Here is a 14893-nt window from a genome sequence, read left to right as displayed (position 1 = left end):
TCTTACTATAGGCTTGTTTGAACAGTTCATAGTCCCCTGCTTCCACCCCATCCATCTGGCTGAATATCTCTATGTCCTTGGGACCCAGTAAGGGGGTGAAATGCCAAAGCCTGTCTGCAGGGTCAACCTGGTGCACATTGCCTTCTCAAAGGCAGTGAGAAAGGCATCTATATCATCCCTGTCCTTAAACTGAGGCAGCACTTTTATATTGGATTTCCCTGTGGGCTTAGCCACCCTGGGCCCATCCCCACTAACCCCAGCAGGGCTCCCTCTGCTTCTCAGCTCTGCCATCGCCAGTTTGTTGCAGGGGGGCAACAGTTGGGGTTCATTTGCCCAGTGTGCGTATCCCCAATGACCACACCAGAGTGGAGAAGCAAGTATCTTTATTTGAGTCAAATAAGGTGCAAGGAGATATAAAATCTCAGATCATGCACGCATCACTATCCGTTGCCATGTCTTATATACTTTACTTGTTTACAAAGATGTTCACAGGTGCTACAATTCATCATTTACAATTCATTAACTACCGGATCTTTTAAATAACTATATCCTTAACCCATACTACTGACCCCCCCCTTTGATCGATTACATCTTGTACCATAAACAAAAGAACACAAGAAAATGATAAATGATTACATGTACTCATGCTAACTTTAAAGGAACATATTGTTTAGCTCGAAAGGCAGTCGTAGGCCTGAGAATGTAAACTTCTGACCCCACGCCATATTGCCAGTTACCTGGAGCACTGCACCCCCCAACAATCCCCCCTTTGAGAATACTCAAAGGCCTTTCGTTGAGTTTTCTCATATTCATTACTTAGAATAAGATCAAAGGGCAAGCCACCTGATGTTGGCAGCGAGACTGCCCTAAGGGGGTACATTTCTGTTGGCTGACGGATGGCAGAAAGACAGATTTTACAACAAGGCACTCCTATCTGCAGACCATAGCAGAAGAGCAAACCAATTGCTATTACCACTAGCAGGGAGGTAAAAATGCTTTTAAGCCACCCAAACCAATTACCAAAACCCCAAGAACCCCACCAATTATTGTCACTATTTTGCGTTATGTGAGTGACAATGTCACGCAACTTAGCCAGTCTATTTTCAATGCTTTGGCTGGGACATAGGTAAATGCGGTTAGTCCGCAGAGCAAAAACCACCCACGGGGAAGGTATAAGTGTGCAAAAAAAATAAGAAGTTGGGGTTGGGGAAACAGAAGAATTCATCTCATGGTTGGTTAAATTAATATCAACCTTCCGTGCCCCTACAATAGTAAAACAGGAAGTAACATTTGAGGACACGTCCATTAGCCTAATCTGAAGACGATGCTGGTTTGTATAGGGCTTTGGACTTGAGATAGAACCAAACCGAGACAGATGCCCAGCTGTCAATTTAATATTGAAACCAGCAAGTTTAGTATATTTGTGAATTTCTTGCAAGGGCATAGCCACCCCCACAAAACAAGTAGTAAATACAGACCCTAAAGTGTAACCACTCCCTACACAAAAGTGGGAAGAATTAGAGGTTGTGACAGCTAAAAGGGCCCACCAGTTATTTTCTGGGGAGTGGAAGGATAAAGGGGCCAGCTGTCCAGAAACAGTAAACACCCATACAAGTATTAAAAACATGGCCAAATTAGAGTGATTTGCGTTTAAACAATAATTTGAGTCCCAAATCTTCCGATTCTCTGGTTCCGGTAGGCTGAACCGTCCACTGCTTAGTGTCTGGATTCTGCGGTGGAGGTACAGCTTTTAGTGGGGAGTAGTGAATCCAGCTTTTGTGTCCCTCTACTTTAGCTGCCGTGTGGGACACCACTAAGACGAGATAGGGTCCTTCCCACTGTTCCAGGAGGTGTTCGTCCTTCCAGGTACGGACAAGGACGAAGTCACCTGGCTGTAGGGTATGGACAGGTGCATCCAAAGGGAGTGGCTGAGAGTCCTTAATGTATCTGTAAAAAGAACATAAAACAGCAGACAGAGAACACACATACTGAGACAAATATCCACACCCAGCCTCCCATTCCCCTAGCAGGATCGGGGTACCATTCATAGGCCATGCCCTTTTAAACATAATCTCGAAGGGGCTTAAACCAGTTCTACCCTTAGGAAGAGCCCGAATGCAAAATAAAACCAAGGGTAGGGCATCAGGCCACTTTAAAGACGCTTCCTGACATATTTTGGCTAGGTGCCTCTTGAGTGTCTGATTAGTGCGCTCTACCACTCCACTGGCCTGTGGCCTCCAAGGGGTGTGAAGTTTCCAGTTGAGCTGGAGGATATCCGAGACATTCTGGACAATTTTTGAGGTGAAGTGTGTTCCCTGGTCAGACTCCATCCATCGAGGTAGGCCAATCTAGGAAAAAATCTCTTTAACAAGTTTAAGAGCCACAGTCTTAGCAGTGTTCCTCGGTTAATACTGCGATCCTTCTTTTGATGAGCCTGTAGTGCATTACTGCTACCTTTAAGGGGAGTTGTACGGCCTCCAAAAGCCGAAGAATTTGTAACCCGTGCTTGACCGGAGAGCCCTGAGCCATCAGTAATCCCCTTTGTTTCCACAGACCTGCGTGGGCATGTAGCACACCAAAAGCATATTTAGAGTCCGTGAAGATATTAACTCTTTTCCCTTTTGACAATTCAAGCGCACGAGTTAAAGCCACTATTTCAGCTAGCTGGGCTGAGGTCCCGGGAGGGCAGGCTTTTTGCCTCCACAGTTTCATGGAGAGACACAACAGCATAGCCCACCCTTCTAAGTCCATTTACAACAGTGCTACTGCCATCCGTGTACCACTCATAGTCTGCGTTAAGGAGAGGTTGATCTTCCAAATCCTGACAGCTGGAATACTGGGCATCTATAACTTCCAAGCAGTCATGTTCTTGGCCCTCTGTTTCTGGCAGCAAGGTGGCTGGGTTAAGGGAGGGGCAAGCCTGCAGGGTAACTTTGGGGTTCTCTAAGAGCTTAGCCTGATACCAGGCTACCCGAGCTTGAGTGAGCCAGAGACCCCCCTTTGTGTCCAGTAAGACTTGTACCATGTGTGGAGTGTATACTTTCACAGTCCCCCCACCCCCCCAAAGTCAGTTTCTCTGCTTCCTCTAACACCAGAGCTGTAGCTGCAACTGCCCGTAAGCATGCCGGCCACCCCTTAGCAACCTGATCCAATTGTTTGGAGAAATAAGCCACTGGATGTTTCCAAGAGCCCAATAACTGTGTAAGTAGTCCCAGGGCCACCCCTTTCGTTCATGTACATACAATTGAAAGGGCTTAGAAAGATCGGGCAGACCCAGGGCTGGGGCTTCCATCAATTTTCTTTTTATTAAGGTAAAGGCATTATTCGCCTCTGTTGTCCAGTAAAATGGTTCCTGATCAGTCCCTTTAACACATTCATACAGTGGCTTAGCTAGCAGTCCAAAATCTGAAATCCATATGCGGCAAAATCCTGCCATTCCCAGGAATGCTCTGAGCTGCTTGCGAGTCCGGGGAGTAGAGACTAGACAAATAGCTTCAAGCCTCCCCCTTGAGAGCTGGCATTCTCCTTGTCTGATCTGGAAGCCTAGGTAACGTACTTCGGGGAGGGCAATTTGGGCTTTATTTCTTGACACGCGATACCCACGCAGTCCGAGAAAGTTTAAAAGACTTACAGTTGCCTGGAGACATACTTCCAGTCCCACTGCTGCTATTAATAAATCATCAACGTACTGCAGGAGAAGGACTTTCTTCTTATTTTCCCATTTTTCCAAGTCCCGAGATAAAGCTTGACCGAAGAGAGTGTGGGATTTCTTAAATCTTTGTGCCAGCATCATCCATCACAGCTACCTTTTATTCCTGTTTGTGTCTTCCCATTCGAAGGAGAAAATTTCCTGGGACTGTGTGTCCACCAGAATCGTGAAAAAGGCATCCTTTAAATCAAGAACTGAGAAACATGAATACTGTCCCCCCACAGAGGCTAGCAGCGTATATGGATTGGGCACGAGGGGGTGTAGAGTCTTAACCCGCTCGTTGACTGCTCTTAAGTCCTGCACCAATCGATAACTGCCGTCCGGTTTCTGGACTGGTAAGATAGGGGTATTCCAAGCTGAGTGACACTCCTGTAATACCCCATACTGCAGGAATTTATCTATAATTTTCTGTAATTCCTCCCTGGCCTCCTTCTAAGCATCAAGACTTTGCTCATATCTTCGTTCTGCTTCTGCCCGTGCCTTAGCTAAAACCTGGTTTCACTCCACTTCAGAGAGGAGTGTTCACAGAAGTACCTGGCAGTCATCCCAGTCAGGTTTATGACTAACCAGACAGCCTTCAAAAACTGAAATAAATTGGGAGGGGTTGGTAGAGAATTCCCCTGCCTGCGCTTTGAAAGCCGCTAGATCCACAAGATTAAAAGGAACATGAGAGTACACCTGCATAGTGGTTAATTCCTCAGTAGCCGTAGCATTGCGAGCGATTCGGGTTTCAGTAATGAAAGGGTACAAACCTGTGGCAGGCTCAATTGGCGGGGCTGAGGGGACTTTGTCACCATACGGTGGGGGTGCTGTGGCCGAATGTGACCCCGCTCCTGCTATTACAATAAATAATGAGTTTTAAACATTTTCACAACTCTTCCCTAAGCCTGTTGGAATCAAATTACACTGCTTCAAAATATCTGTTCTGTTCCATAATGACATAAATATCTGACCATACATATGCTCATTCCATTTACCAGTTTGCTGACAAAATAAAAGAAGTTGGAGGATTGTATTATAATTAATCAAACCCTCCGGTGGCCACTGTTTCTGATCCTCCAGCTGATATTGAGGCCAGTCTATTGTACAATATCTTTTTAGTTTACCTTTAGTTAGTGGATCCATTCCAAAGATTTTCCAGTTACCTAGAATGCAACCAGAATGCATTCTAAAGGCGTGCACGCTACCTTATCCTGTGACTGTCCCTGTCCCATTCCTTACCAGGAGACCCTGGATGTCCCCAGGTCTTAGCAGGTGACAGATTAAACCCTTTAACTTATATCCTACCTTATCCCCGAGACCTGTTCCTCACCGTCGCTCGGGACCAAAGCTTCTCCACCTTCTGGGGCGCTGCACCGTTGTGCCTCCCGGGGTCGACCGTACCAGACTTCGCTGAGGCCCCCGGTGAAAGCACCAGTGCGCGCTGGACATCAGCGATTGTCTCAATCCGTTGGCCACCGGAGAGGGTCCGGGCAAGGCTAATTTTCAGCCTTTGACGTCCTGCCGCGGTCGCCAAAGCTGTTGCAGGGGGGCAACAGTTGGGGTTCGTTTGCCCGGTGTGCGTATCCCCAATGACCATACCGGAGTGGAGAAGCAAGTATCTTTATTTGAGTCAAATAAGGTGCAAGGAGATATAAAATCTCAGATCATGCACGCATCACTATCCGTTGCCATGTCTTATATACCTTAGTTGTTTACAAAGATGTTCACAGGTGCTACAATTCATCATTTACAATTCATTAACTACCAGATCTTTTAATTAACTATATCCTTAACCCATACTACTGACCCCCTCCCTTTGATCGATTACATCTTGTACCATAAACAAAAGAACACAAGAAAATGATAAATGATTACATGTACTCATGCTAACTTTAAAGGAACATATTGTTTAGCTCGAAAGGCAGTCGTAGGCCTGAGAATGTAAACTTCTGACCCCACGCCATATTGCCAGTTACCTGGAGCACTGCACCCCCCAACAAGTTCATGCTGCCTCTGTCTCTCATGGTCCTCCCATTCCTTCTCCAGTCCTGCTGTTCCCTCTCACGGTCCTCCAGCTCTTTTAGTTTCAGTTCCATTTCCAACTCCAATCGTCTCAGCTCCACCAATGGGGAACACGGCTGTGAAGATTCCCTGCTGGTCGGTTAGGTGGATCCTGGGGCTGCTTGTCTGCTTTCAGCCCCTCCCATGTCCCTAGCTGGATCCGTGGCTAGGGTCACCCCTGGGGCTGCCTGGCTGCTCCCAGCCTCTCTTGCAGCCTCAGTTGGGTCAGGAACCGCCTCCTTAGAGTGATCATTCTCTTCCAACGGAGTAATCAGCTGTGCCTTGGTGAATCTTCCAATGTGCTGCCCTCTCTCTCTGCACAGTTCTACAATGTCATTCTTAAGGCGGTGATTATAGGCCATCTCCACGCTGTTCCCAAGTGGTCACAGACTCACAGGACTGTGCTCTCTCAGCTCCCCACGATCCCTGGGAGGAACCCCTTCTCAGAGATCCACTCTTTCTCGGGGTTAAGCTGCAGGCTTCTCCACCTCCTGGAACCGCACCTCTCTGTGCTGTGCAGGTCCATCTAGCTTCCCCAGGAGCCCTGCCCAGGCGGACTCTCTGCGGGAAGCACACGATGTGGAAGGAGATGCTGAATGCTTTGAGGTCAGACCGAGGAAGGTGGAAGCTGTGTGAGCTTCTTGCCCTGGAGACAGTAGGCTCAGAGAGAAGAGGCTCCCCCAGGGTCCTGACTGGCTTCATACAGAGTAGTTCCAGAGCATCGCCCCAGTGACTCCGTGACAGACAGACACACAGACAAAGAGCCGCAGGGGGAGTGGCCGGACACACAGATGGACACACAGACAGACAGGCGTGGGAAAGTGGACAGACACATGGAAAGACGGGCTGGGGGAGGACAGACACAGACAGACAGCTGCGGGGGGAGCAGACGGACACACAGACAGACAGCTGCAGGAGCAGCAGACAGACACACAGACAGACAGCTGAGGGGGGAGCGGAGGGAAACACGACTGTGTGTAGTGCCGCTTTACTGTTCTGCTGCAAAACAAAAGCTAACTGGACAGTGGGGCCTTCCTGGAAGGGTGGGGGGAGGACAGAGTCCCCTTTCCATTTCCAGGGACAGGACGTCACAGACAGCACCTTCAGCTAAGACACTGGGGCCAGCAGCTTTGAACCCCAGCAGGCGCCACCCCACAGGGCAGCTTGTGTGTGTCTTGTGGCTCTTGAATGTCTGAAGATTATTGTATGCAGCTCAGAGGGTCAGTAAATTTGGTCACTGTGCTCTAGTAGCACATTGGGGCCAGCACCAAATGCCTGGGAGAGCTCTCCTTGCAAGAGAAGCCCTGGCCTCTCCGAGCCCCACTAGCTGGGCCTCTCCAAGAGCAGAAGTGGTTTGACTCTGCGGTGCAGCCTGGGGGCTGGGCTGTGCCGGTTCCTCTCAGTTCCCCTCTGCCGCACACTCACATTTCCTAGTCCTTGCTCAGAGTACGGCAAGGCATGAACTGGTTGGGCTGGCCCAGAGTGCCTGGCTTGCCCCATGGACCCTCTGAGCATGGTGAGTACGGCTGGAGTAGCCCTGACTGAGACCAATAACAAGGGAGTGTTCAGGGGTCACAGGGCTCTGGACTGCAGGAATGGACATGTCAGCTGCTCTGCCTGGGGGACAGAAAGGGTGTGAGTGGGACCCTCACCAGAGCTGGGGGGAACCCAGGACTGGGCTAGGCTGGGCAGGGGGCTGCAGGTCAAACTTAAGGGGAAAGGCTAAGGTCAGGCAGGGAACCTGGCATACTGTGGGTCCCTATATTCCCAGCTCTAGCAGCAGTGGGTATTGGGTTTCTCGTGTGGGGAGGCAGCTTTCCTGTTTGCCGCTGCTGAGCCCACTGGTAGCCCCGAGGGCTGGATCAGTGACACTGAGGTGCCTGCTGGCCATGTAGCTGATCTCCCAGGCCCATTTACACTGGTCTCAGTAGGGTGGGTGTCACACACACACACACACACACACACATGCCATTCCTGGGCCATGTGCCCCTCCATGGAAGCAGTAGCCTGGTAACTCCGAGGAACCGACACCAAGCCCTTACGCACCTGCTGGTCAGCATTGCCCTGCACTGGGGCCCTGCAGAGAGCTGCCTGGCCAGGTCATAGCTGCATGAGGTCTGCTCTGAGCTGGCCCAGCCCTCTCCAGGGGCAGCTCTCTAGCTCTTGGTCCTCCCTGCTGGCTGGGGCTGGCCTGCGCACATAATTGGCCCTGGCCTGGTGTCATGGAGTCACTGGGTAAAGGCTCTGGAAAAGACGGTTACTTACCTTTGTAACTGTTGTTCTTCGAGATGTGTTGCTCATATCCATTCCAGTTAGGTGTGTACGCGCCGCGTGCACGTTCGTCGGAGAAACTTTTACCCTAGCAACCCAGAGGGGTCGGCAGGGCGCCCCCTGGAGTGGCGCCGCCATGGCGCCCCATATATATCCCAGCCGACCCGGTCACCCTTCAGTTCCTTCTTGCCGGCTACTCCGACAGTGGGGAAGGAGGGTGGGTTTGGAATGGATATGAGCAACACATCTCGAAGAACAACAGTTACAAAGGTAAGTAACCGTCTTTTCTTCTTCGAGTGATTGCTCATATGCATTCCAGTTAGGTGATTCCCAAGCCTTACCTAGGCGGTGGGGTCAGAGCTTGATGTGGCGGTATTTAAGACTGCTACGCCGAAGGCCGCATTCTCTCTTGATTGTCTGACCAGCGCATAGTGCGCGGCGAATGTGTGGACCGACGACCAGGTCGCTGCACGGCATATCTCCTGCATAGGCACGTGCACAAGAAAGGCCGCCGACGTCGCCTGAGCCCTCGTGGAATGTGCCGTGAGGTGGCCAGAGGGGACACGAGCTAAGTCGTAGCATGCGTGAATGCATGCAGTTACCCAGGAGGAAATCCTCTGCGAGGATATAGGCTGCCCTCTCATTCGTTCCGCGATCGCCACAAACAGCTGAGGGGACTTCCGAAATGGCTTTGTTCTCTCGATGTAGAAAGCCAGCGCTCTCCGTACATCTAAGGAGTGTAGCTGTTGCTCCCACTGAGAAGCGTGTGGTCTCAGGAAGAAGATGGGGAGGAAGATGTCCTGGTTGGTGTGGAAGGTGGAAACCACCTTAGGGAGGAACGCCGGGTGAGGCCGCAGGTGTACCTTGTCTTTATGGAAAACGGTGTAGGGCGGGTCCACTGTGAGACCTCTCAGCTCGGAGACCTGCCTGGCCGATGTAATGGCCATCAGGAATGCCGTCTTCCATGACAGGTACATGAGCGAGCAAGTTGCCAGTGGCTCAGATGGTGGGAGCGTGAGTCTGTTCAGGACCAAGTTAAGGTCCCAGGTAGGGGCAGGGCGGCGTACTGTGGGGTATAGATGTTCCAGGCCTTTAAGAAATCTGGAGACTAAGAGATGGGAGAATACGGAGCGACCCCCTTCCCCTGGCCGGAAGGCGGATATGGCCGCTAAGTGTATTTTTAAGGAGGCAGTTGCCAGGCCCTGCTGCTTAAGGTACCAGAGGTAGTCCAGGACCGTGGACATCGGAGTCTGTGTAGGGGTCACCCCTTGAGAAGCGCACCAGCAAGAGAAACGCTTCCACTTGGCCCTGTACGTTGAGCGAGTGGAGGGCTTCCTGCTGTTAAGGAGTATATGCTGGACCGGTGCGGAGCAACTGAGCTCCACTGTGCTCAGCCATGCAGGAGCCACGCCGTGAGGTGTAGCGCTCGTAGGTCCGGGTGACGAAGCGCGCCGTGATCCTGGGTAATCAGGTCTGGGTGGAGAGGAAGGGGAATTGGGTGGTCCACAGATAGGTTCAGCAAGGTGGTGAACCAGTGCTGTCTGGGCCACGCAGGTGCGATCAAGATCAGATGCGCTTTGTCCCTGCACATCTTCAACAGGACCTTGTGCACCAGAGGGAATGGAGGGAAGGCATACAGGAGGTGGTGGGTCCACGGCAGGAGAAATGTGTCCGAGATCGACCCCAGAGAGAGACCTTGGAAGGAGCAAAACTCCTGGCACTTCCTGTTGGACCTGGTTGCGAAGAGGTCTATGTGGGGAAATCCCCACCTCTGGAAGATGGAATGGATGATATCCAGTCTGATCGACCATTCGTGGCAGAGGAAGGATCTGCTGAGGCTGTCCGCCAGCGTATTCTCGACCCCTGGGAGGAAGGATGCCACCAGGTCTATCGACTGGGCTATACAGAAGTCCCAGAGTCAAATGGCCTCCTGACATAGGGGAGACAAACGGGTCCCCCGCTGCTTGTTGATATAATACATGGCCGTTGTGTTGTCCATGAGTACGGAAACACAGCGGCCTTGTAGGTGTCTTTGAAACGCCTGGCAGGCGAGGCGGACTGCCCTTAGCTCCCGGACATTTATGTGGAGTGACAGCTCCTGGGGCGACCAGAGGCCCTGGGTGCGCAGGTCTCCTAAGTGGGCTCCCCACCCCAGGGATGACGCATCGGTTGCTAGAGTTACCGATGGTTGCTTTGAATGGAATGGCATGCCCGCACATACTAGAGATGGGGTCAGCCACCAGTCGAGGGAGCGGAGAGGGTCGGGGGGATCATCACTAATACATCTGGTTGGTCCCTGCTCGGTCAGAATACTGAGTGAAGCCACGTTTGGAGGGGCCTCATTCTGAGTTTGGCATGCTTTGTCATGTAAGTGCAAGCGGCCATATGGCCGAGCAGTGTGAGGCAGGTTCGAGCCGAGGTGAGTGGGGAGGCTTGCAAGCTCCGGATGATCACCTCGATCGCCTGGAAGCGAGGTTGAGGTAAGAAGGCCCTGGCCTGAACTGAGTCCAGGGTCGCGCCTATGAAGTCCCACCTCTGTGTGGGTATCAGGCTGGACTTCTCGGCATTGATAAGCAGGCCCAGCTGTGAAAAGAGGTCCGTAACAGCCTCGACATCCCGTCGCACCTGAGACTGGGAGGACCCTTTCAGGAGCCAGTTGTCAAGGTACGGGAAGACGTGGATTTTTCACCGACGGAGGTGGGCAGCCACGATAGCCATGCACTTGGTGAACACCCTCGGGACTGTCGAGAGGCCAAAGGGCAGAACTGCGAACTGGAAGTGCTGGTGTCTGACCATGAAGCGGAGGTACTTCCTGTTTGGTGGAAAGATGGCGATATGGAAGTACGCGTTCTTCGTGTCGAGGGCGGCGTACCAGTCTCCAGGATCCAGGGATGGGATAATGGTTCCCAGGGAGATCATGCGGAACTTCAACTTGAGCATCCATTTGTTGAGGCCCCTTAGGTCTAGGATGGGCCTGAGACCTCCCTTGGATTTGGGAATCAGAAAATATCGGGAGTAGAATCCCTTGCCTCTCTCGGCTAGAGGTACTTCCTCTATAGCCCCCGCCGCCAGGAGGGAACGAACCTCCTGCAGGAGGGTTTGCTCGTGAGAGGGGTCCCTGAAGAGGGACCGGGAAGGGGGGCGGGAAGGGGGAGAGGAAGCAAATTGCAGATGGTAACCCTGCTTCACTGTGCGTAGCACCCAGCGGTCTGACGTTAATCGGGACCACGCCAAGAGGAAGTGGGAGAGGCGGTTGGAGAAGGTAGGGGAAGGATCCTGTGTTGAGAATGGTAAGTCATCCCCGGGCGCACCTTCAAAAGCTGGACTTGGGGCCCAGCTGTGGTTTGGAAGGCCCTTGGTTCTGGCCTCCCTGGGAGTTGGGTTGGCGTTTGCGTCCCCCCCGGCCACGCCGTCTATTGAGGTCCTGCCTCTGACGGAGTGGGAAGTATGGGCGCCGTGCTTGGGGCCTGAAGGGTCTACGCTGAGTAGAAGGGGTATGCATCCCCAGCGAGCGAATGATGATTCGGTTGTCCTTTAAATTTTGTAATTTGGAGTCCGTCTTCTCCGAGAACAACCCTTTCCCGTCAAAGGGTAGGTCCTGGATTGTATACTGCAGTTCCGGGGGTAGTGTGGAGGCTTGAAGCCATGAGATGCGCCTCATGGTTATACCGGACGCCAGGGTTCTGGCTGCCGAGTCAGCTGCGTCGAGGGGGGCCTGGAGGGAGGTCCTGGCCACCTTTTTACCCTCCTCCAGGAACGCGTTAAATTTTGGGCGTGAGTCCTGGGGAAGCAGTTCGGCGAACTTTCCCACCTCCGTCCAGATGTTGTGGTTATAGCGTCCCAGTAGGGCCTGCTGGTTGGCCACCCGGAGTTGCAAAGCCCCCGCCGAGTATACTTTGCGACCCATGAGGTCCATCCGTTTTGCCTCCTTGGACTTGGGGGCCGGTGCCTGCTGGCCATGCCGTTCCCTGTCATTAACCGACTGGGCCACTAGGGAGGAGGGAGGAGGGTGAACATATAGGTACTCGTACCCCCGAGAGGGTACCATATACTTCCTCTCCACCCCTTTAGCTGTCGGCGGGATGGAGGCTGGCGATTGCCATAGGTTCTCAGCAGTGGACTGAATGGTCCTTATGAATGGGAGGGCTACCCGGGTAGGAGCATCGGCCGAGAGGATGCTCACTACCGGTCCTCCACCTCTGCGACCTCCTCAACCGGGAGGTTGATATTAAGAGCCACTCGACGGAGGAGGTCCTGGTGGGCCTTGAGGTCTATCAGTGGAGGCCCCGATGCCGACGACCCGGCCACTGCCTCATCTGGTGAGGAAGAGGAGGAGGATACCCCGGGGATAAGGGTCTCCTGTACGGCCTCTTGCTCTTGACCCGGTTCCTGCTCCTGTTGTCCCGGGGAGTGCGTGGGCGACTGTCTGTCCGACTCAACCACCGTGGAGCGGGAAACAGTGGCCTCTGGTACCCGATGCTCTGAGGCGGTGGGACGTATCTGAGGCACGGGGGCGCCCTGGGCCTGATGGTAAGCCCAGGGTGTCCAAAAACCCCACTGTTGGGCACCCGAGTCCTGTGGTCGAGGGTCTTGGAACACCCCCAGCGGTGCCTCAGGGTCCTGGTCCCCATAGTAACTGCCCGCCTGGGAGGATGCTGACGTGCCCCTTGATGGCCACGGTGGTGCTGCAAAAGTCAGTGCCACGGTACCAACCGACCTCACACCTCTGGACAACGGTGACCGGTGCTGGCATTGGTGCTGGGATCGAGACCGGGATCTGCGACTGGCTCGGTGCCGGGAGGTCGACCGGGATCGCGAGCGCCGTTGCCTAGATCTGCTCCTGGATGTGCGGCGCCCACCTCGGTGCCAAGAGCTGGAGCGGTGTCGGGAGTACCGAGTTGACCCTCGGGAAGCAGACCGGCGCCGGGAGCCAGACCAGTGCCGAGAGCGTGAGCGGTACCGGGGTGATCGGTGCTGGGAGCTCGACCAGTGCCGGGAGTCTGAGCGGTACCGGGGTGATCAGTGCCGGGAGCTCGACCGGTGCCAGGAGTCTGAGCGGTGCCGATGCGAACGGTGCCGGGATCGTGATCGATGCCTTGAGCCTGAGTGGCGCCTTGATGTGGAGCGTCCACGGGACCGTGATCTGAGCGGTGCCGGCCTGTTACACTGACCTGACAGCTGGTCTGATCAGGGTTGGTTTGCCCACAGAGCAGAGAACCCGCACCGGCAGTGCCAGGGGTAAGGGCATCGGTGCCTCGGTGATCGCAATTAGCTCCCTCGCTGCTGCGAATGTTTCTGGTGTAGAGGGAGAGGCGAGCTCCACCACAGTGTGTACCGGGGAGCTGCCAGGTGCCAGACTCGACGGCCCGCGAGGGGTCGGAGTCAACGGTACCGGCTTCAGCGGTACCGCGGCAGGTATCGGTGCCGGGCGATCCACCTTCTGCGCAGGGTCTGACTGCGGGACGGCTGAAGGCGAGATAATCTGTGCCTTTGCAGCCTTTGGCCTTGGGGAGAGGGAGCGGCTCTGGGCCGGTTTCGGTGTCGGCTTCTTGGTGGTGGCACTCGGTGTGGCGGTGCTCTTGCTCACCGGCTGACTTGCGCTCGGTGCCGAGGGCAAGGGTGTCAGGGCCGCTTCCATGAGGAGCTGTTGCAGTCTAATGTCCCACTCCTTCTTGGTCCTCGGCTTGAAGGACTTACAGAACGCGCACTTGGCTGATAAGTGCGACTCCCCTAGGCACTTCAAGCATGAGTCGTGGGGGTCTCCCACGGGCATGGGCTTGTGACAAGCCGAGCACTGCTTGAAGCCCGATGAGCCGGGCATGGGCTCCGGCTCCTGGTGCGGGGGGAGAGGGGGGGTACCCCAATCCCCTCGCTACCACTACTAACTAAACTAACACACTATATAACTTACTAACTAAGAACTATATATCTATATATGTACAATAACGACTATAACTACTATATACAACGGTAGCAAAACGAGCTGCTAGGGAGTGTGGAGGTCAGCGAAGCCGCGCTCCACAGTTCCAACGACCGACACGGGCGGTAAGAAGGAACTGAAGGGTGGCCGGGTCGGCTGGGATATATATGGGGCGCCATGGCGGCGCCACTCCAGGGGGCGCCCAGCCGACCCGTCTGGGTTGCTAGGGTAAAAGTTTCTCCGACGAACGTGCACGCGGCGCATACACACCTTACTGGAATGCATATGAGCAATCACTCGAAGAAGAACTACTCCATACAAAGCCAGCCAGGACTCTGGGGAAGCCTCCTCTCTCTGAGCATACTGTCTTCAGGGCAAGAAGCTTCCATCTTCCTGGATCTGACCTCAGAGTTTTCAGTATCCCCTTCCACACTGTGTGCTTCCTGCAGCGAGTCTGCCCGGGCGGGGCTCCTGGGGAAGCTAGAGGGCCCTGCATGCCAACTCTGAAGTTAGACATGACTCTCAGCCAGCTAGTAAAACAGAAGGTTTATTAGTCGACAGGGACACAGCGTATAACAGAGCTTGCAAGCACAGAAATCAGTAACTTTCCGCCAAATCCATCTTGAGGGAATCCCAGGCCACACGTCCTGGACTTCCCTCTCTCTGAGTTCCCCACAGCTGACTGCCCAACTTCCAGGAACCTGACCTCCGACACCCTATTGCTCCTCCTCCTTTTCTTCATCTTGCTTCCTGGGCAAAGAGTCACCTGGTTGCATCCCCCTCCTGGATCTCAGGTTATGAAGTGCATTCACAATAGCATACGTGTAGGCTGCTGGAGCAACCTCACCTGCCCCAGACGTCTCAGCAAAAGTCACACACCCTTATACTCACCACCTAGGCATTGGTGCAGCACACAGGGAAACTGAAGCACACACACGCAAAATTGTAAA

Source organism: Gopherus evgoodei, chromosome 7, assembly GCF_007399415.2.
Source record: "Gopherus evgoodei ecotype Sinaloan lineage chromosome 7, rGopEvg1_v1.p, whole genome shotgun sequence".
NCBI classification, from domain to species: domain Eukaryota; kingdom Metazoa; phylum Chordata; order Testudines; family Testudinidae; genus Gopherus; species Gopherus evgoodei.
Note: the sequence above shows the minus strand (reverse complement) of the source record.